The sequence below is a fragment of the Mastomys coucha genome, unplaced genomic scaffold (assembly GCF_008632895.1).
Source record: "Mastomys coucha isolate ucsf_1 unplaced genomic scaffold, UCSF_Mcou_1 pScaffold20, whole genome shotgun sequence".
Classification (NCBI taxonomy): domain Eukaryota; kingdom Metazoa; phylum Chordata; class Mammalia; order Rodentia; family Muridae; genus Mastomys; species Mastomys coucha.
In genome coordinates, this window is record NW_022196903.1 from 91,371,391 (window position 1) to 91,396,501 (window position 25,111).

At 44.7% G+C, this 25,111-nt stretch overlaps 1 protein-coding gene across 1 annotated transcript in view; it reads right to left on the minus strand.

Moving 5' to 3' along the window:
• The window catches only part of Frmd4b (FERM domain containing 4B), a 319,697-nt gene extending 300,714 nt beyond the window's left edge, over positions 1 to 18,983 (minus strand). The window contains exon 1 of the mRNA XM_031382703.1: positions 18,885 to 18,983. The gene's annotated coding sequence lies outside the window, so the exon portion shown is untranslated. The remainder of the gene's footprint in view (positions 1 to 18,884) is intronic.
• Between the last annotated feature and the right edge of the window lie 6,128 nt (positions 18,984 to 25,111).

Sequence of the window (25,111 nt, forward strand, 5' to 3'; positions counted from 1 at the left end):
GCTCACCTGCCACAGAGACCCAAGCTTCCTCAGATCTAGCAAAGCTAATTCTAAATGTCAGAGCAGCAGATTCTAATTTAACACTGCTGCTTACTATGGTAGCTAATACTTCTGAATTGGTCAGCAACAACTCTGCATGAGGAATAATTAATGGTGATCAAAATATCGTTAACTTTATCTTCCACTGACCATGGACCAGATGTCAAGCACTGAATTGGGTGTTTTACATCAGCAGCCAGCTTACAAGGTCTTTGTGGGACTAATTAAATGTGGCCATGTAGGTTCCTATACAGGCAGCAGGTAAGGGACGATGCTAAGATTAGAGTGAAGTCTTCTGGGCCAGTGAAATGGTTCAGCAAGTGAAGACATTTGCTGCCCAATGGTGCAAGTTTGATAACCCGAGTTAGCAGGAGCCAACTCTACAAAGTTGTCTTTTGATGTCAACATGGGTACCCTAGCACATATACATTTGCAATGCACACGTCTAATTCATTTAAAGTTATGACCTTAACTACAATGACCATTTATCGTTATGCAAAATTTAAAAACATTTAATGTGTAGGCCTGTGTGTCTGAGTGTGGGTTTTCAACATGAGAGCAGGTACCCATAGAGGCCAGACTGAGGGTGGAGATATAGGCAATTCTAATGTATGTGCTGAGAACTAATAACGGTCCACTGCAAGACTAGTGCATGCTCTGAGCTTCTGAGCATCTCTCTAACCCTACAGTGAGTATTTAATGAGTCCAAAGTAACTGAGGCTCACTTATGGGCTCAGATTTCATGCCCATGAAAATGTAGGTTCTTGGTATTGGCAAGGAGCTAGGAAGGATGCTTTACATCCAGTGATCTGCTTCAACTCTGTGTGGAGGCCAGCATAATGGGAGCCAGGGGCTGCATGGTCCAACTCAGCTCCACATAAAGCCAAGGATCGGGGCTCCCTCTACCCTGTGCTCTATAACTGCTAGATTACCACCTATATCCCTCTGCCTGAAGATAGCTCAGGGCTTCTTGCTCCTTGTGTTCTTGCTCAGTGGAAATTGGGAGCCTGGGTGGGCTCAAGGAGCAGTTAGAGGGTATTTCAAAGGGAATAACTCAGAGGCTGCATGAATCACTCTCCTCACATTAAATGGAGCTTCATGATATAGCAAAAGGAATACAAAAGGAAACGAAGCATAGGAAATTTGGTCTCTATGTCAGAACCATGTGCCAAGATAAAAGGTAAAGGGTGAGGCCACTCTTCAAGGGGTGGGAATGGGTATTAGTGGGCACAACATTTCGTGATACATTTTCACACTGAATCCCACCCACGAGGTGGAATAATCTGGCATTCTTGTTTAAGAAGATGTGAGTACATCTGTATTAAGATCACAAAGAATGGGGTGGGGGTGGGGTAGCCTGAGACTTGCCTGATAGAGCACACTCTCATCCATAACTAAATGGAAGAACAGGAATAGGAAGCAAAAACAGAAGCAAAAGTTTATCCAGGTGTAATAACCCATGCCTGGATTCCCAGCATTTATGGGTGGAAGCAAAAGGATGAGGAGGAACCCAAGGCCATCCTACACTACATTGTGAGTCTGAGTCTAGCCTGGGCTACATGAGACTCTATCTCACACACAGAAAAAGGAGACAAACAAAATTTCTTGCTGACCATGCCACACAAGGGGATGGATCTTGGGCTTTGAGATATCGAGGAGAATTCGACTCTGTGCCAAACACTCACGCTAGTTCCCTGCTCTAGACTCAAATCCTATAATGATAAGTGTGCCCTGGTGGTTTATCAGATGGGTAGGTCCATATAAAAAGCATCCCAGGTAACATCACACAGAAGGGGATTGCCAGGCATTTACCTAGGAGCAATTTTGAGTCCAGCAAGAGTTCACAAAGAGCCAACCTATTCTCTCAAAAGTTCTTCAAATATCTGCAAAATCGAGGTAGAGCTTCTATGGATGGTGGCCCCCAGTCTGCCACTGCCACGAGGTCTCTGATTCTTAGGTCCACCACAGTAGGACCTGTTGGTGATGCTCCCATACTCCCTGCCTCTCTGTTTCCTAGTGTTTCCCTGCCAAGGACTTTCTCTTGCTGCCAGCGTTGTACTTAGCCATAGTCAGGACACAGGTTCAATCCCAAGAGTGTAAGCTCCACCCGCCAGAAATTACCTTCAGTGGCAGACTCACAGCTCAGTAGGATGGGCCGCTGTGCGTGCTCTCTGCTCCCGCTCAGCTTTCTGGGTGAAATTTACTTCTAGGTATCCCACGGTACAAGTGGGATGGGCTAGGAGCTACTTTCATCCCTTGACTCTTCCTAATTTCGCCAGTGGTGTTTCCTGTTTACCAAATAAATGACGTCACTCTCATGATCTGCTTCTGACCCCAAATAAGGCATCGCAGCTGAAAAAAGCTATGACCCATCCTCAAGAGGGGAACAGGCTGATAGATACACACACACACACACACACACACACACACACAAGCACGCACGCACGCACGCACGCACGCACATGCATGCATAAATGTACACATGCATGTACCACAATACACTTGCTGTGGAGTTAGATTAATCTAGATTTCACTGCCAGGTGAGGGGAAGTGAAGACACCACTAGGTTTCTGATGCCTAAATTTCCCAAGCCATAAAACAGAGCCATTTACATCCATCCTGCAGGGCTGCGGAGTAAGAAGTGACACGATCTCTGGAGTCTTTAGCATTGTTCCTAAGCACAGGAGTTAAACAGAGTTGGCCTCTCTCCCCTCTCATCTCCACTTTATGAATAGGGAGACTGAGGCTCAAGAAGCCTTCCCGTCTCTAAGTGCTTAAGGAGGTGTTTCTGTTGAGATAGCTTGGATTCCAACACAGTGAGTCTACTCTCTAGCTTTCTGTTGGCCTCACATGTTTCCTTCCAGGTCTACATTTCCTGGGTTGATGCACAGAGTCAGGCTAAGAACCTCATTCCCATGACTCCTTCACACTGTGCTCCGTACCCCACCCATCTTGTTCCCAGTTCTCAGAGAGCCCTACATTTAGGTGCCATTCACACCTGTGCTATTTACAACTCCCGCCCCCCTGAGAACGTGGATTGCACTTTTCTCTCCCTCAACTAGGACACACATATCTAACTTGGGTGCAAAGATTTTTTTTCACACATCTCCAATGAAGACGCAATGTCACCAAAAATATTCTATCCAAACCACATAGACTCTGTATCAGCAATTAAAAACCTTTGTTTTCTTTTTTATTTATCTATCTGTTCGTTTGATTGTCTGGTGTATATGGATGTTTTGCCTGTGCAGTGTCTGGGGAGGTCAGAAGAGTGTGATGAATTCCCTGGAGCTGGTTGCAAGAATAGTCCGCTCTTAACCCCTCAGCTATTGCCTCAATGCTGTTTACCTACGGTTTGCTTTCTTATCGTTTGTGTGTTTACAGGAGAAGCCCTTTTCCCCTTCTCTTGCTTTCCAGCTTGGCTACCTGTTTGGCATGAAAACATAGCCTTTTTTTTTTTTACTCTTGTTTGTTATTTGATTAGGTTTCAAATAACCAAGAGCCCAGGCTGGCCTCGAACTCTTAACAATCCTTCTGCCAAGTCTCAAAAGTTCAGGGTGACAAACTTGAGGCACCACACCCAACTTCTTTTTCAAGTCTTTGACATGATTTTCTCACTAAGTTCAACCATTTTTAGCTTTTCATTTCGAGAGACTAGCTGAAGAGGCCACTGTTGGGTTGTTAATTGGCCTCATCAAGTAGGGATGTCCAGTGAGAGCCAAGAGTACAGGGCGCTTTCCTTGGCACCCGGGAGGTGGACATTTGCCTGTCGATCTCTTATCCACATGCTTTATGGCACCATGAGATAATGACAATCGTGATGTCAAAAATCACTCGTCACAGGCCACCTAAACAGGCTAACACCATGAGCAATGGGAACTACCCAAATGTGCCACAGTTACTTAGTAAGCATGCCTTCCTGAACTATATCCTGAATAGCATCATCAATGCACAATAAAGCAAAGTGCTCTAAAACTCAACCCACCTATCTGTGTCAATCTATTAAGCAGTGCCAAACAATGATCAGGTGATCATAAACAGCATGTCCAATTGTGAGGCCATAGGCTTTAACAGAATCGAAAATTTCCTTTTGTTTGGAGTCATCATGGACATAAGGGAACAGAGATCCACAGTGTCACAGCTTGTGATGCAGCATCACTGACCCAATGCTATGACAGCCTGCCATGATGTAACACTGTGATATACCACCATGATGTAGTGCTGTTATATACCATCATGATATAACACTGTATGTATGGCCATGATGCAATGCCCTCATGGAATACCCTTACCATGTAGAGGGTTGTGATGCCATGACATAATGAGATATGACACTCCATTTTCAGGTATGTGGAGATTCTGGGATAACCAAACACTGTGGTGCTTGGTAGTCCCTACACCTGTGTGCAGTGCCTAAGACTTGACCGAGACAGCACCTGTTCCTGTCTCAGGTGTTTGCTATATTGTATGCTAACTACTATTTTTTATTATCACTTGTCCTTTTTTCCTCTTTTGATTGGTTGTTTGATACAGGGTCTCATGTAACCCAGGCTGACTTTCAACTCACTCTGTACTCGAGAATGACTCTGTACTCCTCTGGATCCTCCTGCCTCCACTCCCAAGTGCTGTGATTACAGGGAGGCACTACCTTTCATTGTTATTTTGAGTGCCCTTCTTACAGGACTTATCCAAGGGACCCAAGTCTCCCTGGGGCACTGGGGCAGGAAGCTCAGCACTATGAAGCCTGGTTAAGTACTGTTAAATAGTTGTTAATAGAAATGATAGCCTTTACTATAAATATCCAAACCCCCACTTAATTTTATTTTCTTATTTAGTGAGTTAAGGCATTGAAGGTCATGGGGGATTTGATTCTCTGGCAGTGGTTAGGCTGACTATCTTGAACCAAGCAGCCTAGCTGCCTTGAATATGGATATCTTGAGGAAGCTACACTTGAACTACAGCTACTTGCTGCCAAACCACAACTCTTGACTCCAGAAGACTCCCAGCTTAAATGTCTCAAGCAGCTTGCACTGTTCTTTTATTTGTTTGTTTTCTTTGTTTTGTTTTTCTCTTTTTAAATCACTACCAGCCTCAGTGGACTCTATCAGACATTTTTCATCCCCTCCAATGAGGATGTACTTCCCCGATGGCTCTGGAGAAAGACCTACGATTTTTTAAAAGACAATCCTTCATTTGCATGGCGGACAGTCCCATGATTTGTGGGAACATCTTTTTCACAGCTCTCTGCTGACTGCATAAGCAGGCTGTTCATTTCCCTTCTGTGTGGAGTCTGCCGGGGCTCAACCTCCAGGGCTGCCCTCAGTCACACAATTAGAACCAATAAAAGACTTTTCTGAATGGCCTTTTCTTTGCCTGCTTTTGATTTCCATTGTAAGCAGAGAAGGCTGAGGTGGTGAACACTGAGAAGGAGCACCAGCAACAGCAAGTCCAACAGTACCACAGAGGCAGTACTAGCAAGAGGGGACAGAGACGCCAGGGCAGAGACAGCAGAGGGGACAAAGGATGGCAGACATACAGAAAAGGCTGTGAAGCAAATACAGGGTGTTACAGATTCTAGTCACTTGTGGCATTCCGGGGATTGGCCCAACCCTAAGGACTGAAGATCAAGAACTCTGACACTAGCTACTGTTAAGAGGCATCAGTGTGGCACCTAAGGCCTGGGAGCATCAGTCACACTTGGAGCTGTGCCACTGGTACCACTGCTGCTAAAAGCTGAGGACTTCACAAGCTGCCAATTGCCAAGCTGCTAGTGATCCATGACAGAGCCATTGAGTTCACCTAAGCTTCTGGCCTCTACCATATGGAGCCACAAGCCAACACCCACACTCGGCCTCCACACACACTCATACACATGCTCTGACTCTTGCATACATGTGCATGCAACACACACATACAAAATAAAAATAAACTGAGAAGTAAAGTTTACTATGAGGGGTGGGAGGATGTTCAAGCACAGGGATCAGAGATTCACCTCCAGAACCTATAGAAAAAGCCAAGTGTGGAGGCCCTAACTTGTAATCACAATGTTAGTGGGAGGCAGAGACAGGAGGATCCCTGAGCCTCACTGCCTGGGCAATCTAACCTACTGGGCAAGCTCCAGGTCAGTGAGAGCCCCTGTTCTCTAACAAAAGAAAAGCAGACGAAGGCGTACAACACCTGGAGTTGTGCTCTGGCCTCCATATGCACACAAACATGTGTACACATGCACGCACAAAGGCTCACTATACAACAGTCTCATTCATCTCATTCTGCACCTACTGATTGCATTAAGAAGCAGCACTAACTGACCTGTATCGTCGAGATACGTGGAAGTGCACTCTGAGATGCCAACCAGACAATTCCACCTAATGACTCATTTCTCAGATCTCTTCTCCACCACTAAGTGAAGGGTGAAGATAAAATCTATCAACTCCCAAAGCCCCTAAGTGATGTAAGACCTGTCCTTTCTCCATGCTCGAAGACAGGAAACTGAGATACGATGTGTTTAAAGCATCTGCTTCAATTAGAGTAGTCAGAAGTGGAGGGAGGGACAAACCTAGCCTGTCATCTTCCAAGTCTGTTACTCAACCACATACACACACAGACTTTAATACCCAGGATGGTCCTTTTATCTGTTGAAGAGAGGTTGGCAAAATACAGCTCCTGGCTCAACTTTTTCCCATTGTTTGATTTCTATTAATAAAGGTTCACCAGAATAAAACATCTATGTGTGTGTGTGTGTGTGTGTGTGTGTGTGTGTGTGTGTGAGCCAGTGCATGTGAAGACCATCAGAATCTTTCTCAATTGCTCTCCACTTTATATTTTAATTATTTTAAGACTTATTGTATAATTTTTAAATTATGTACATAAGTGTGGGTCAGTGCAGGTGAGTCTTGGTGCCGTCAGAGGCTAGAGGCATTAAACTCCCTAGAGCTGGTGTTAGAGGTGATTGTGAACCTTATGATGTGGGTGTTAGAAATCGAACTCAGGTCCTCTTCAGGGACAATGAATCTTCTTAGTCACTGAGCCATCTGTTTAGCCTTCTATTAAACATTTTGGAGACAGGGTCTCCATGGTCTTGGATCTTACCAAGTAAGGCTATCTAGCTGTAGGGCCTCCCCAGCACTACCACAGGCAGACCCTACCACACCAGAGATTCTTAGATGGAGCACTGGCTAGTTTTATGTCAAACTGACACAAGTCAGAGTCACTTGAGAAGGACAAACCTCAATTGAGAACATGCCCTCCCAGCAAGTTGGCCTATGAGCAAGAATTAGTGATTGCTGTAGAAGGAGCCAGTCTAATGTGGTTAGTACCACCCTTTGGTAGCTGGTTCTGGGAATATCTAAGAAAGCAGGCTGAGCAAACCATGAGGAGCAAGCCTGCAATCAGCATCCTTCCATGGCCTTTGTATCAGCTCCTACCATCAGGTTTCTGCTCTAAGTTTCCTCAGTGACTGAGTATGCTGTAGAAGTGAAATAAACCCTTTCCTCCCCAAGTTGATTTTGGTCAATGGTGTTTTATCACAGCAGTAGAAACTCTAACCAAGACTCATAGGTTCTAAAGGAAATTCAGATCCACCTGCTAACTGAGCCATCTCTCCTGCATCTGCACCCATTATTTGATTTACTGTCTCTCCAGCTCTACCAAGGCAGAGCTGAGAAGTTATCACAGCCTTGGCTACATGGCCTGCGAAGCCCAATATATTTAAATTCTGATTCCTTGCAGAAAAATGGTTTGCCAACTTCTGCATTATAGATTCACCAAGCATTCTTCTGATTGCAGGTTTCTCAAATACGCTACTTAATCACAATGTAGGAAATTCTATAAATCCTCCCAAAGCCCTGGGCTCCAGGCCTGAACTCACATGTTAGACTTACAGAAAGTGCAACTGTGCAGGAGATGCCTAGGAACCCAGGGATCAGCAGAATTCCACTTGTGCAAAAAGATGCCCAGAATGCAGATGTCAAGGATGCAAAGCTTTAATCTCAGGCCCTCACCGGCACTGAACACTGCCAAGGCAAGGGAACTCAGAGGGCAGAGAAGGGCAACTCCGCTCAAGCTCAGGCTTGGCAAGGGGGGGAACCCTGCAGTTAGGGACTCAGCCTCAAGTTCAAATCCCTGCTCTATCTGCTCCACCTCCATCTTCTCTCTGGTAGATGAGGAGTAGGCATGTTCATTTCCCAGTGTGTTGGATCCCTTGGCCAAGATCCTAAACATAAAGATCTAAGCAAGCTGACCGCCATTTTTAACTAGTCTATGGCGCTTTGTTACTGGGAGGCTCTGTTGTTGTGGATTTTGTTTACATATTTATTGCCAGTGTCTCATGAATTTTAGGCCAGCCTCAAACTCACTTTTTTCCTGGGGTGTGGGGATGGGGTGGCGGAATGCAACAGGCACATCTATTAACCCCAGATAGGGAGCCCACACAGCAAAGTACGGATACCACCAATGTCCACTTCAGTAAATCAATGAGTTTTATTGGGGTTCCTTACAGGAATGGAAGTGACTCAGACACCTACGTCACCAAAGCCCACCCAAGCATGGAAGACAGCTCAGAAAACTAGGAACCTGGAACACACTGCGCAGCACGCAGGCAGCTCAAGAGAGAGGTGAGGTGCCTCAGTTGGTCTAAACTTCTTCCCGGGGGGCTCATCTGGGTGCAGAGTCTTCCTTGTAGCTCCGATTAGCTACATCTTCTTTGTAGCTGGGCTTCTCCTCCTTAGAAGAACTCCCAGCTTTAATCGCTTACTCTAACAAGGAGGGGTCTCTAGAATCTGGTCCGTTTCAGGAATTTCCCAAGCTCTTTTGACTTGTGGGACCTTCCAGCTCAGGAAATGTTCCTGCAGGATGGAGTGTCTCAGTCTCAGAGGAAACAGTTACATGACACTCGGAGAGGCAAGGTTGCAATGCAGATGGTGACAGCTGCCCGTGAGAAGCAGACAACAGCCTAGCTGTGCAGAAGAGGTTCAAGGTCAGAGTCACTTGGGAAAGACACACTCTCCAAACTGTTGGGATGCCCACGGGCTGTGTGCAGTGCAGTGTGCACCAGATTCTCAGCTTTCTGACGTGTCACCATGATGGGGTGGGCCTTAGAGAGGCAGCTGTCTTTGAGTCATTTCTTCTCCTTTACATAACTCTCCATCTATATTTCTGTAAGGAGCCTAAATAAAACTTACTGATTTACCAATAAGTTGGACTGAAGGGAATCTATCCAGCTACAGCATGGCAAACATGGCTCTGGCAAGCCTTGCCCTTCTCCCCCATTCCCTCTCCCTTGCTAAAAACTCAATGCATTCCTAAAGCTAGCCACCAAGGTCTATTTCCTTATTTGGCAGCTTCCTCCCTTGAGGCTGACTACCAAGGTCCAGCTATCAAAGAACTGAAGTCCAGCAAACAAAAGGCCCCCTTTGGCTTTCCTAGTTAACCTATCCAAGCAAAATTAAACTCCTTCATCCTAACACAGGTTTTCTCCTTTACCTCTATAAACTGCCACTGGTCTATGGGTCTATGGGTCTGTCTCCTTTCTATTCAGAGATAGTCTTTTGTCAGTACCCCTACTCCAGACAAATATTCTTCCCCCTCTCCTTTGTTCCTGTCCTCTTCTCCTTGTTTTTAATCTCTTATTCCCTGTCTTTTGACCCCCTGGGGCAGATAAATATTTTTGTGCTGAGAACTTGGTCTTGGGGTGTCTTGCCAATACTGGTCCCTTCATATTTTGGTTTGCTGTGGAATCCCTATCGGTGTGAGAAGATGTGTGTGTGTGTATGTGAAGATGTGTGTGTGTGTGTGTGTGTGTGTGTGTGTGTGTGTGTGTGTGTGTGTTGCATCTCCCTAGGAAAAGTTTTGTCTGGTCTTCCTATTTCTGTCTTCCTGATGATGATATTGCAGGCCTGCATAGTTTTATGAGGTGCTGGAAAATCTAACCCAGGGCTTCATGCATGCTGAGCAAGCAGTTTACAGACTGGGCTACATCACTGGCCTCTTATTTAGCTTGGAGGCAGGATCCACAGATGTAGTAGAAGCTGGCTTGGAACTCACATTGACCCTCCTGTCTCTGCCTCCTGAATGGATGATAGGTATGAATGCTGCCATACATGGCTCAACGTCAGTGGCTATTTGGAGCACTTAAGCCATACCATTCAGCTGTCAAAAAACAGGATAATGGTAAGGAACCACAGGTGATGTTCATCATAATAAAGCCATGTGCAGGAAAAAATGGAGCCACATTAATATTCCCCAAGTTAGAAAACAGTCCAACCAACTAGCGAAAGGTAATGTGACTACCAAGAAGGTCTCCATCAGCCGGAAAAGAATGTCCTGGGTGAAATATGTTGCCAATTCTTGGACATCAGTAATGGAAATGAAATTGTATACAGAGCAGAAAAAAACTGCTCAGTCTGAAGGAAGTCGAACTTGTACTTCTCTCTGATAGTATGGCAAAGGCATTCGTCAGGTGCATGGGTGCCTGGCAGACTGTCAGTTTCAATGTCCTTAATCATGACTATATTTGCAGCTTTTCTCTAAGATCTACACAGAGTATTTTTCCTGTATGAGTTCCCAAGGAAGATTAAACTTGAGAATGCACAGAGACAAACTCATGATTAAAGCTGTCTACAGCGGCCTAATCATTCCCAAGAAACTGTTTTACTCTTCATCCATTTGAGTCATATTCTGTCTACAGTAAACTGGATGCCCAACCCTTTCAGAGACTGGAGGGATAGCAAGACTGGAGCCACAGAGGAAAATTAAAAACAACATGCTTCTCTCTGTCTCTCTGTCTTTGTCTCAGTCTCTCTGTGTCTGTCTCTGTCTCTGTGTCTGTCTCTTTCTCTCTCTCTCTCTCTCTCTCTTTCACTCTCTCTCTCTCTCTCTCTCTCTCTCTCTCTCTCTCTCTCTCTCTCTCTCTCTCTCTCCAAAATACAAATTGAATTAATTTAACATGGTTGGAGCAAATAACTGTGCTATGCGCTCACTTTAAGCCTTACTGCCTCACTGGGGCAAGGTTCTGTGTTCCCAGTCTGGGACACATGGCTTTCATTAGTTTATCAGGACCCTGGTTTTTACTTTGCACATTTAAATGAAGCCAATTTGCTCATGGGTGATGGCCTCAAATGCCCTTATCTCTTCTGATGTGTCCAGAAGCCGAATTCTCCTGCTTTGGAATTTATCTAAATACAGCAAGGCTATTTGATATCATCAGTTACACCAAATGCCATTTTTACTGAACAGCAAGTAACTTTACTAAAACAGGCTATGAAGATACTTCTTTTTAAAAGGAACGTTAGAAAATGTTAAAGTTATAAGAGTTTACTGCTATAAAGCATGATGATGAAAAGACTCCTGGGCTGCAGGTGTCACCACACATTTGATAGACTCAGAAATCTAGTTAGGACACCTTATGACACTACTGGCAAGGTGGGGTGTGAACTCTGCCTTAAATGTTTTTGCCAGCACTGTTTTCTCATTTTCTTGTGTTGCTGATATTAGAACCCAGGGCTTTGAGCATGCTAGGCAAGTGCTCTACTATTGAACTGAATCCTCTGCTCAGATTCTCCTGTCACTGCCAATTCTAGACCACAACTCATCTCTTTTCTCCCCAGCTCCTCCTTCTGCTAGGATAATCTGCCTGGGCATTAAACTTGGGTAAATTAGCAGGATCAACGCTAGCTGTTTAAGCTCTTGCTGGTGGGTGCCTGGCATTCTAGTCACATGAGGCCCCTTCTGCGCTCTTGCAAGGACTGAATTGATGGGATGGGCTCAGTCAGGTGCAACCGAGAAAGGGTAAAACAATCCCTACCCCCATCCATTGTCTGGTCCCCCACAGACACTGTTGGCTGTTGGAGGCACCAGCTGGAAGATGGATGCTGGTATTTCCAGAAAGACCTTTTGAATCTGGAGAGTTGTGATGGGGCCCCATGCTGCGGCAGAGGCATAATTATTTCCAATAGCTGTGTAGGCTGCTGGTGTGTTTCAAAGCCAGGGGCCTTCTTATTGCAGCCAAATATTTAGGGATGCTCTGGGAGGGTTTGTAATTACTGTCCATGTCGGATTGCAGTGCGTGGCTGAAATCTCTACTCTGTTAAAGTGTTATTCAGCAAAATAGAAAGGAGTATTTTCCCCTCATTTCTTGCAAATGAGTACTGTATTAACAGTAGTATTGGTGGTCATTTACACACCCTCCTGCCAAATCACACAGAAAAATCTTTTAGAGATGACAACAGGGGAAAAAGTAGATACAAGTTGGTAGGTCTGAGTCAGCTGTGAATGTTGAGGTGATAAAGAGGGGAGTCTCCTGGACCAAGGGGCAGTGTTTGCCCATCCCTAAGCTTGTCAATTACTAGCCATGCAGTTGTGAAAATTTCCTGGAGCTTTCTAGGCCTGTTGTCCACCTCTGTAAAGTGTGGATAATTTGGGGGTTCACGGGGATGAATGAGAGAGTGCGTCAGAAGCACTTGGCAAGCTCAAGGTACTTGTAGAGGTTGCAATGGCGGTGCTGATGTCACCAGGTGAGGGTCAATCTGGAGAGAGTCAGTGTTCTGGACCGATGATGCTGAACCCCCTTGTTTGACCATTTCTGCCCCCTTAGACTGGAATCCAACCCTGGACCTCAAACATGGTAGGCAAGACTTCTAGCACAGAGCTATTACCCCATCCTCAATTTGATAGAGGTTCCATACACCAGAAAGATCAGGCAGGATTTTATCATTTGAACGTATTTAAATACAGCTGGAACTCTGTTCACCTTCCTCTTACAGAGAAGGAAACTGAAGTGTGGAGGCTAAGCCTGTTCAAAACACACATTTAATAAGCAACAGTGTTAGAGTTGCAAGTTGGTTGTATTAGGCCAGACGGTCATATGACACAAGAACCATGGTTTGTGACAATGACCCTGTTTCTTTAGACCATACTAGTGCAGCATAGACTCTGGTTACTCAAAAACACTGGATGATTTGAGTCCAGTCATAACCTCAGAATGAGCTTTCTTGGTCATATACGGGGTGGAGAGAGGGGATTCTGTGGTTTGAATATGGTTTAAGTGTGTCTCATAATGATTCATGTGTTGGACACTTTGCTCTCAGTCTGGCAGTTCCAAGATGTGATAAAACCATTAAGAAAAGACATGGGGGCTAAAGGAAATTAGGTCCCTGGAGTCAAGGTGCTTAGAAAGCCTCAGGCAGTGAGCTCTTGCAAAAAGGAGTTGCTATAAAAAGATAGATTTTTACCTTCATGGCTTCTTATCTGGCCTTAATCACCCCCCCTTTTTTTAAAAAAAACATCACAATCATTTGCTATCTGCACCAATGCTCTCATCAAAGCTAAGCATAACCCCACACAATACTCTGCCTCTAGAACTCTGAGATGAGTCACCTTTTCTTCATACAATACCCAGCCTCAGCTATTTTGCTACAGTAACAGCAAACAGACGCAAATGAGAATAAGAGCTACAAGGCATAAACATTTCCTGCCTGTAGCTGAGTAATTCTCAGTATGGCTGAACATGAGCTGATACCATCGACGAGACAAGGGCTCTTACTTACTGAGCCTTTACAGTTAGACAGTCAGGTGTCAGGAATTTGATCCTTCAGTATCTTGTTTAAAACTTATTTCTAGCTGTCTCACACTTGAAAAAGATTACGGAATATAAATATATAGACTACTAATTATCTCAAAATGACTACCCATATAGCATTACTCTTCTACCACGAGCACTTTCCCTCCGTTGCATTTGCTTTTCTGTTGCTTGATCAAATACTCTGACAAATAAAGCAACCAAAGAGAGAAAGAGTTTGCTTTCTGACTCACGGTTCTGATACAGACCACCCACTACAGGGAGGAAACCAGTTGCATCACACCCACAACAAAGATGCAGAGAATAGTGGCACACACTCCCCTTTTCACTCAGCCTGGAGTCCTTTCAGTGACACAATGGGACCCTCATCCAGGGTGGGTCTTCTCACCTCAACTAACCTAACCCAGCAAATCCCTCACAGAAAGGCCACCGGCCAACCTAATCCCTTACCTAGAATTCTTCCCCAAGTGATTCCAGATCCTTCCAAGTTGACAACTGAAAGCGATGTTATATTCTCCCTCTTCTTCCAATGTCATCTAGCATAAGGTTACACATACCATAAACACTGGGGCTGGGCAGTTCTTTGGTATAGGGTATCCAGTATACTGTAAAAGTTTCTGAGACCTGCCCACTAGAATCCACTGGCGTTGTTCCAAAATGGTAACAACCAACAAATTCCTCGGATATTGACAAATGTCCCTGGAGGCGGGGGCAATCAGGGGCAGTGGGATTATCCCTTGTACAGAGAGCTGCAACAGCATTTTGATGGTGATGTCTTACGTGTCCTTTCTCCTTTGCTTTATGACCACACAGCCTTTAGCATCATCATTGTAGCTCTCCCTGGTAGAATGAACACATTATCAAATAACTTAAACTATTACACAGACCCTAATCATAGCCCTCCTAACTGGAATCCTAGGCAGGGTGACCATATAATTTACCATCCATACTGGAGACACAAATATTAATCAGGACTGACCCCGGGCAAGTCAGCACGATCAACCTACTTTTAAGGACCCTCTGCTGTGCATAAGCAGTATCCTTACAGCCAGGCACAATTAGGTCCCTTTTCCCACTGCTTAATTGTATATGAAGTGACAGGAGACAATTAAGAGCAGCGCATTCCCCCAAGGACAATGTAACACAGGCCCAAATAAATAGCTCAGGGCCAAAGAACTACACAATGGAGGACTGCTTTGCCCCTGGGCCCTAAGGGGGTACACTCTCCAAATAATCTACACCAAGACCAACTTACATAACTTACATTTCATTAGAACAAGGCGTTGGTTTAAAATAAATGCCTTCCAGGATTTGCCCATACTTGCAGAAAAGATCATGGTCATATACCCGAGAAGAGGTTTTTGGGTGTGGTGTAGATATTTCGTCCATGTCTCTGCACATTTCCTTCTCAGGTCTCATCTCAGTAGCACACCTCTGATCAGTTTCACTTGCTTCACATTTTGATCTCACAAGCCCCAATATTGACTGTATTCAGAAACAGCCAGGGTTCTCTTGACACACATGAGAAACTCTATTGATAACCTATTTACCGGAATACAGCTTAGCTCAACTTGCATTATGCAGGACATCAAAGAAAATAGAAATCGGTCGTCTTCATTAGGCTCCTGCACTCTGCTGAAACACCTACTTCTGACCTCAGTGTATAATTCTCTTCCCCAGCAACTGTATTCTTATGACAGGTCATGTGGTCTGAGTGCTTCTCTCCTCCAGAAGTCATTTATTACAGAAGCTTCCTCCAGAGAAGTCAACCGGACTGACATTTTCTCAGGAAACATTAAAAAGAGAGCTTGAAGTTTGGTAGGCTAAAAGTTCAACATCACATGACCCTCTTCTGTTGAGCCTATGGCTAGGGATTTATAATGAGAGAGATCACATGGTAAGACTGGAAGACAGATATTCAGTAGTCACCTCTCTTTGGAACAGACCTAGGTCCTACAAACACTACATTAATTCCTTCTAAGCTGGTACCCTGTGACCAAAGTTGTTCACTTGTCCACAAGGTCACACTGGGAACCAGGCTTCCAGCCCATGAAGCTTTGGAGGACTTACTCAAACCATGTCCATCTAAGCCAGCAATAACTCTACTGTACATACCACACAGTCTTCTTCCCATGCAAAAGAGGACCCAGTATACAGGACAGAAAGTGGGGCTTTTAAAAGGGGAGAAGAAACCAGACCTCAAAGTTCAAAGTTGTTCATCTCTAACCAAAATACACCCCTTACCTGTTAATGACATAAACCCGTACACAGGGAAAGACATTGTGCTTTTGTGGTGTCTGTAAAGTAGTGGTGTCTATAAAGTACCCATTTAAAACTCTATTTCCCACTTATCAAAACAATACTAATAGATACACATTCTCTGTGCATTTCAAACTTCTGGTAGTAACTCACAATGAAATGATGTGTTATACCGGAACCTAAATGTATACATCACTCCCTTACCTCCTAAATCTGGCTCAAAGTTCCATGAAGCCACAGAACTCTTAGCAGCGTATCATGGTGCCAGTCTCTTGTCTTGTCAGATAGTTTTCTAATATTGGTTATGACCATAAAATAGAGTTTATCACCTTCATTTTGAGAAACACTATACTGTGAGACAAATCTTTAGAAATTGATTTCATTAGGAGGAATGTATTTTTTGTAAATGATATTATAATTACAGGAAGGCAGTTTACAAAAGAAAATAAGTTTGGCCTCTGAGTTACCAAGATGGCTTTTATCAAGCATCTAGCAACAGAAAAATGCCATTCCAGGATATCTTTTTGATAGCCCAGGAACCACATTAGCTAGAAGGGGGTGGGAGAGAGGGTGGGGGAGGGGGAGAGGAAAGTCCTAAGAATTTAGGAATAAATTGACTACCCCCCAAAAGATCATTTAAAACAAAATAAAAATGATAAGAGGAAGGATGGGAGAGCAAGAAGAAGGGGGAAGGGCAGGTGGAGAAGAGGTCATTTGTAGTATAAGCTCCAAACCTTCACTTATAGTGCAAAGATAACTGCAATTCTTGAAAATTATTGCAGACTAGATATGACAGTCGTGTATTTTTAACTGCCTTTCTTGCCCTCTGTTTGTGTTGTCGGTTAGCCAAAACTTCCTTTCTCTTTCCTCAAAGCCATAATTAAATCTGTGCCATCAAATGGACAAGCAGGAGTCCCAAGTTTTGCTAGAAATAGAAGCTAGAAATGGTAAACACTTCTGAGACCTGGGAAGCTCTTCCCACACTCTGGACTGCATGTGAAGTTAGCTCCTCCCACACTTTTCTAGACTCTTTGGCCTCAAAGATAACTCTGTACCTGATACAGGAAGCCCCTTGTGAATTTGCAGACTGAGTGACATTTAGGACAAATACTTGCATACCCTAAAGAATGATCTTCTGCAAGCTTTGTGGACAACGACAAGAATCAAACCTCATTGTCAATGTGCTTTAGGTAGACTTCTTCATTTCCTGCCATTGTCTTATTAAAATACTTTCTATCTGCATTTTCAAATATATGCAAATAAGGTGTTTGGTTAATATGTGTGCAACCTCCTGAAGAAGCGACAGATCTTCTCTGTCCCAAGAAATCCTGAGTTTTTCTTGACCTTTTCTGGGAAATATATGTACCACTCCAGGCTGAGTGTGTATATGTGTGCCTTTGTTTACAGAAAACCTGCTGGCTATATTGTAACACTGAATTTGGGGACAATAACCACAAACCACACAATTCTTGATTCTCCATCAACTTAAATTTATGAGGAAAAACACTGGCAAGGTGGCTACTGTTGTTGATTTGTTTATTTCTTTTTCCTTATAATCATTAACCGCACATGACTGGGGTGCCTTCTAATGACCCTGCTCTTCCAGGAGTCTAACACGAGAGTAGTTGTTAGTAAACTCTTTAATGGCACAGTCCTTACTCTCCCTCTAGGGTTTGCCTTACCATCTCCCGAACTGTTCATGATGCCTGCAAACTGCCTATCCGTCTGTCTGACACAGATCCCCCTTAGTTCTCTTCAGCACGCTTGTGTGACAGATCAAAGAGCAGCTTGAGAGGGTTAAGTAAGGCGAAGAAGCTTTTCTTCCCCTCCAGACACTGGATTTGGGAGCTCCACAGATCCACTCCCCTTGGGACATGAATCAGCAAGTCAGGATTGCCCTGTAATCTTGAACACATCCTCTTGAGTTGGCTGGTATGTTTCTGGGGCAAGCTCAGGCTAACACTGAAGAATCATTCAACTTCGTCCCTGAGAGACTGAGGCTGTCAGCACCGCAGCGGAGTCTTGCTTCCCCAAGGGGCAACCTTGCAGACGCGGCACTCTGGGTACCAGCAAACACATCAAGTCAACCCGCAAAGTTCAGAGGAGTTGGCTCTGGTATGTTTACAAGTCCTAGCAGATCTCAGGAATGCTCAGGATAATTATTACCGCACCCAGAAGCGCCCAACCCAACCCTCTCACATCTGGAAGGAAGGAAGCGGCCACACAAAGGAGAGCAAGAGAGAGAGAGAGAGAGAGAGAGACCTCCTCCTGCCACTGAATTCTCAGACCAGGGGAAGACTGGAGCCCAGATCTTCCCTCTTTGTAAAGAGACCTAGCTCTAATCAGGAGCATCTTTAAGAGTGCAGGACTCCCTTTGCAAAGGAAGACGTTGGTCTCTAGTCCAAACAAAACAGCATTTCTCAAATTAGGGTCAAATGTGCCTTCTCCGGTGAAAATCAAAAGTGAAATACTCCAGAAAATTGACAGGGAGCGGTTCACACGCACACAGCCTCTCCAATACAGGCGCGCAGAGGATGTGACACGCCTATTTACAAAGGGTAGCCAAGCCAAGCAAGCCCTGGATGTCCTCGGCTAACGCCAGGAACCCCTCAACTCCCTCCAGCACCTTCGAAGGGCTCCTCCGGGAAGCAGTGTCTGGGATTCAACGATTCTTCTCCCTACCTCCCACCAAAGCAAAGAGCGCGTGGTCCAATGAGGCGCGTTCTCAAACCCCCCCAGCATCAAAGCCTCAGACCCGCCAAACTTCCTGTCACCACACTGCCAGAGCCACCAAAGAGCGGCGCCAAGTGCCTAGGAACTCCAGTCCAGGCTGCACCAGCCCGGGAGCCTTGGGGCGGGGCTTCCCGGTGGCAGGAGATTAGGGACCTGCTCTGCGGGTCCCCAACCTGCGCTCAGCGAGGGGGGGCGCACGCTGCGCTCCTAAGGTGGAACCTCGGCCTCCTTCCTCCACCGACAGCGTGCTCTGATAACCCGGGGACAGTCGCCTACCTACCTGCCGCCTCCTTCCTCGGGCGAGCGGGACTGTCGCCTTGCTACTTTATTGTCTGCGTTGCGCAGCGCGCAGGACCCGGGGAACCCGCTCCGCGCCAGTCCCGCAACTCCACGGCGCGCGGCGCCTTCCCCTGCGGCAGCTGTCTTCCTCTCGGTCCTCCTCCTCTCCGCCCAGGCTTGGGCTCAGCTTCGGAGCCGCGCACTCCAACTCCGCGGCGGCTAGCCGGGCAGCCAGAACCCGCAGCATCCCCTGGCCAGGTCTCCTAACCGGGATACCCACGCTCCACGGAGGAGCCCGCGCCGCCTTCCGAGTGTCCCCACCTCCCTCAGTCCAGCCTCTGGCCGCTGTCAGCACCGGCTCTCCACCGCGCTCTCGGCACTGCCCCCGCCCGTCGCCTCTCCGGGGGCCAGGGCGGCCCTGCCAATGAGGCTCGGCGGATGCGCTGTTCCGGCCCAGTCATTGTATCGGGAGGAGGAGGGGGAGCGGAGCAGGGAGGGGGCGCTCGGCCCCGCGGTTGCAGCTCGCCTGGCCTTCTGCGCGCGCACAGGCGGCGGGTACCGAATTCGAGAGGATCTTGGTGTGCATCTAGGAGGCGGCGGGAAAGCCAGCTTCTTTGTATCACCCTAACTTTGAAAGGCTATGGGACTCTCTATTGTGCTTCATGGATTTAGGCATCCCGGGACCTTAGGATGACGGTGAGAGATGCAAGGTTCCCTCAGGACTTGAGTGGGCCTGGAGAAATGACTGGATCTTAGACTCCTGCAATCAGATGGCTCTGAATAAACGAAAGAGCAAGGGGTGTCTGATATTGTCCCACAGTAGACATTTATGATATGACATTTAATTCTCTGACTCGGAGGTGCTGTGTTCCCATTTCTTTGAAGGCTCTGAAAGATTCCCTCCAAACAGCCAATAGTGACAGAGAAGAGGTCTCAGTCTGATCTGATGCTGACCCTAACGCAGTGTTTGGGAGAAGAAAAGGAGACAGTTCATGAAAGACCCCAACTAAGATTTATACAAATGAGTTGACAGGTGGAATGGCTGACCACATCTTAAACCTCTTTATAACACCGCCCTCCCCCCGTAGCCCTTCCCCCTCCCTGCCTCATTTCTCTGCATACTTGCAGTTAATTCATCTTTCAAAGTAAATCCATTACAAAACTAATTATCTTCAACTACACAATTACATAGCTCTGTGTTTTGTTGAACAGTTAGTTGACTTACCACTGGTGAATATTTAATCTTTCTGCAATACTGGATTTTCAGTATTCGTCCTTTCTTCCCTTTCTTGTCTTCTTCTGTTCTTGCTCCTCTGTTTCCTTCTTCTTAACAGATCGCAGTGCTACACAGTTTGAGGCAGGGAGAGGACCTTGGCTTTCCAGGCCCTGATAGCAGTGCTGTTGATGGGAAGGGAAGAGAGAAGGCAAGATCTGAAGTGACAGACACTTGAGATGGCTTGGTGTGTGATAAATATTGTGGGTGCCTGGTGTAAGATTTAATTAAATTTTCTTCTGGTGCTGAATGGACTGTTTGCTTTCCATTAAATAGAAAATACTGAATGAACAGCTAACATTTGTTGAGTGGTAATTACTTGCCCTTCCCGACCTGAGCTGTGTAAGCCGATCACTTGACACCATCTCACTTCCCTCTCACTTCCCACCTCGCACCCCCACCCTCACCCCCACCTCCCAACCCCAGGCCTGAGAAGATAAGGAAGCTTCCTGCAGCCAGGAATGCATCAGACTCTATCAGCTTCTGACGCAGTGTGAGCACATTCAGTGTCAGTTGAGTTTATGGAGCACTATTTTATTGGCGAAGCCCATGAGGCAGAGAGATCAGCTGACCGGCCTGAGAACAGGACCCTGGGAAGAGGTGATACCCACTTGTAAATTTGCAAACCTTGCTACAGTGTGTTCACCCTTGTAAAAATATCCTCTATAAGCTAAAGTTGTTGAGACTTTGTTTCCTTCTAGGTGGGGATATTTTGTAAAATAGGGGGCCTTTTGGAAGGTGAGACTTGGCTGGTGAAAGTAAGTCTCTAGGGGTGAGCCTTTGAAGGAAGTAAACTGGATTAGCTCCCCAGTTCTCTGCTTCCTGGTCCATGGTGTTACGATGTTGCAATGGATGTTGCTATAGCTTCTTCCATTCCTTTCCCACCATGCCAGATTAGACTCTCGGAAACTGTGAGTCAAGTTCAAGTTCATCTTTGCTCCCTCAAGTTGTTTCTATAGGTGTTTGGTCAGGGTGAAGAAATAGAATGAATATGCATACACAGAATTAAGAAAACCAAGGGATTACATTAGGTCTTGCTTCAAGAGACTCTTTTTTTGGCCAATCAATTCTCTAGGAGATGCTGTCATAAAAAGGAGGGAGGAGTGGAAGAGGAGCAAGGCCATTGAAAGGTGGATGGTATTTGTTTTCAAAATACAAGCAATATGTAAATATGGGCCTAATTTAAATATGATTGTAAGATAAATCAAAGGAGACATCTAGACAATGATATTTGAGTTTCAAAAACAATAATCGACACCTCTTGTAGTCTTTGTAGAACCAGTAAATTGGTAACTCCATACTGGGCAGTATGAAAAAAACCCACTGCAATGAATCGAATAAAAGATGTTTTCTGCAGGAAGTTGTAATTTAATAGATATGAGTAGATACCTATGGTCAGAATGACAGCCATGAACATTGGGAACCTGAAATATAGAATTTCCAGGTTAAAAAAAAAATCACTCATGGCTCTATTACACACAAAGGAAGAGTTTTGATGGAAGATTATGTTAGAATTTTCCTGTCTCTCTTTCCAGCCCTATATTAGAGTTTTTGTTTTTGTTTTCAGCATAAAGGAGTGTTTTGATACTTTGGTATGTGTGTCGTGAAATCGAGCTACTATGTTAACAAAGACACGTACTACATATCCAAATTAGAACACCTTTAAAGTATTCACTGATTTGGGTTAATGGTAGATACATGCTTATTGGGTTTTAAAAAGGAATTTATGTGCATTGGTACTTTGTTTGCACATATATCTACTTGCCACTTTTTTGGGGCGGGTTATTAGATATTTTCTTTATTTACATGTAAATTTCTCCATTCCTAGTTTCCCCTCCAAAAAACAAAGAAACAAACAAAAACAACAAAAACAAACCCGTTTCTACTTGCCACTTTTATGCCTGGTGCTCCAGAGGCCAGAAGAGGGAATTGGCTGCCCTGGAACTGGAGTTACAGACAGTTGTGAGCTATCATGTGGGTACTGGGAGTGAACACAGGTCCTGGGGAAAGGGGGCAGTGCTTTTAACTGCTGAGCCAGATCTCCAGTCTCTCATTTAGAGATTTTTTTTTTTTTAACAATACAACAAAGTAAACATGGTGGGAATGGAAAAGTTCCATGAGGTCGCTGCTCTGAATAAGAATCTTTAACCTTTATACTTCAGACTTCAAAAAATATATATGCAAAGCACACACATAAATCAAGTATTTTATTAATGTGCCATACATTATTTACCCATACCAATTAGGCTTCTTTGATTTTTTTTGTTTGTTTTATGTAAAATTTGAAAGACAAGGTTAAAAGAAGGTCATACCATCCCTGCAGCAAGATTTTAATTTTAGCAAGTTTGTACTTTCCAAAGATTTCCTGCTGATCACTCAAATTTGGGATAAAAGCACACATGTTCCATAGCTTGAGGCTTGCAAGTGAGCAATTGTTCATTTATGTGTAATTAGAATAGCCACACTTGGGTTCCCTGCATATAAGGGAGGTCATTTAATTACCAACCCTAGGAAGCACTCAGTCCTACAGTTTCCATTCAAGCACGGAGACAGAGGAGGGCTTGGAACCTGGGAGGAGATGTGATGTGTTCGAGGTGAGTTCGCTGTTAAGTCGACTTTGGTTGGCTTCTAGGTCTAAGTGACTCAGCATGGTGGCCTCATCTGGGTACCATGCCTGTGGACCTCATTATTTGGGGGCACTTCTGTTATCAGTGTAATGGCTTAGGCAACTCTCCACTGCTTTGGGGTGGGGGGGTCTTTAAAAATCAAATATTGAGGGGGCTGGAGAGATGGCTCAGTGGTTAAGAGCATCAACTGCTCTTGCAGAGGTCCTGAGTTCAATTCACAGCAACCACACAGAGGCTCACAACCAGCTGTAATGGGATCTGATGCCCTCTTCTGGTGCGTCTGAAGACAACTACAGTGTACATATATATAAAATACATACAGTGTATATACATAAAATAAATAAATCTTTAAAAAAAAATCAAACAATGAGTCAGGCTTGGTAGTATACAGCTGTAATTTCATCCCTCGAGAAATATGCATTCTAGAGCACCCTGAGCTAGGGAGAAAGCTCCAGGACAGCCTGAGATATAATACGAAATCCTTTCTCAAAATTAAAATAGAACCTAGTGATATTCAACATGTTGGAAACTGTTCTTGGAGTTACTCTGGTTCAAGGCCAGTCGCTGTGTTTTCTTTCTAAAAATATTCTCTTATTATCAGTAACTGCTGATGAGGATCATGGCCATCCAAAGCTACACTCCAGACCATGTTGTCCCTTCTTAAAGAATGCCATGATGTCATATATTTCTACTTAAGGTCTACACAAACTCACCATCCCAAAGACACCCAGTGTACATTGTATCTGTCAAGGATAATTTGCTCCTGGCTGCTTCTATGGGAGGTGTTGAATGTCATAATGGCTTCATCCTTCCCTTAACCCCAGGGCCTTTTCACATACAGCAAGATGAGTCCAAATCCTCTCTTTCCAAATCCTCTCTTTCCAATAAGGCCTTCGAGGCTGTCGTGTTTTATACTCGAATATAGCATTAAAATATTATTTCTAATTTTTGAGTATGAGATGTGATATCAATAAGCAAAATTAGTGTTTTAAGTGCATGAACTATGGTGCACTGAAATTAAAACAGAATATGAAAGCTTAAATAATGCTGTTTAAAGCAGCGTGGATGTTACATTAGATGATAGGAAATTGCTTTTCAGGGTCAATACTGGCAATTTCATAATGTTCAGTCGAATTCAAAGCTATTGCGGCAGCTTAGCTGTGAACACAGGCATATGCCGTGTAGCTGCTCCTCTCCGTTGCTTCCAAATTATGCAAGTAAAATAACCGAATGCAAACTTCACAGAAATGCATATATAACTGCCTTTTAAGGGCTTATCACTATGCCCTTCACATGTGAAAATGCTTTTTAATAATGTTCCTTTGGCACTTAGCTGGTTGAAACTCCTTGGAGAGCAGCCAATGCAGAAATCCAGTATATTATGGTCTAGCCTGAGAGTGGAGTAGAGATCTGATGAAATGTTACATCGGAGAACACAGACAGCAGCTTCTTCCCCTCCAAAGGGTGAGGACACGCCACAGGACATGAATAACTCTTCCTTTACCATTCTGCGGCCATGTTACCTGATCCCAAAGGTCTGGAACTACAGAGGGGAAGCCACTCAGAGACGGCATTGACAAGACCCATGCCAAGGCAGGCTAACATTAGTTCTGGCCTGTGTCGTAGGATTTTGTGTGGTTGTTTTGCTGTGTCTTTCACTAATGATCAAAACCTGGAGATTTTAAGCATGTTGATTGGCAGGTGTGCTGGAGTCTATTTGGAGAGAAGATTCCAGACCCAGGCTATCATTTGACACCATTCCATTAGCTCAAAAAGGGGATGTTTTAAGTGTTACTTTCAATTGACAAGCGATTGTTGTACATATTTAGGGTTACAAAATGATGTTTCCATACATGAATATGATGTATGATGATCAAATAGTGGAGATGAGCATACTCAAACAGTTATAATTTCTGTAATGAGAGCATTCAAAATCTTCCCTTACAGCCATGTTGATATACATAGCACAGGGTTATCATGCCATACCCTACCACCCAAACGGTTATTTAATTGAAACTTAGTGGAAATTCTCTAGCACTAGGACATACAGTTTTTATTACACACATTTATTTACTTTGGTAGGTGATTTGTGCATTGCTATATTACATGTGTGGTGGTCAGAGGACAACTTGTGGGAGTCATTTCTCTCCTTTCACTCTATGGGTCCCAGGAATCAAACGCAGGTGATCAGGCTTGGCTACAAGCTCCTTTACCCACTAAAGCTGCCCAAGACAATACAAGCTTCTCTATTTGCAGCTTCTCATTTAGTGCTGGACATGAAACTTTGGGCTCTACAGATGCTTTGCAAATGCCCAACCACTGATAAGC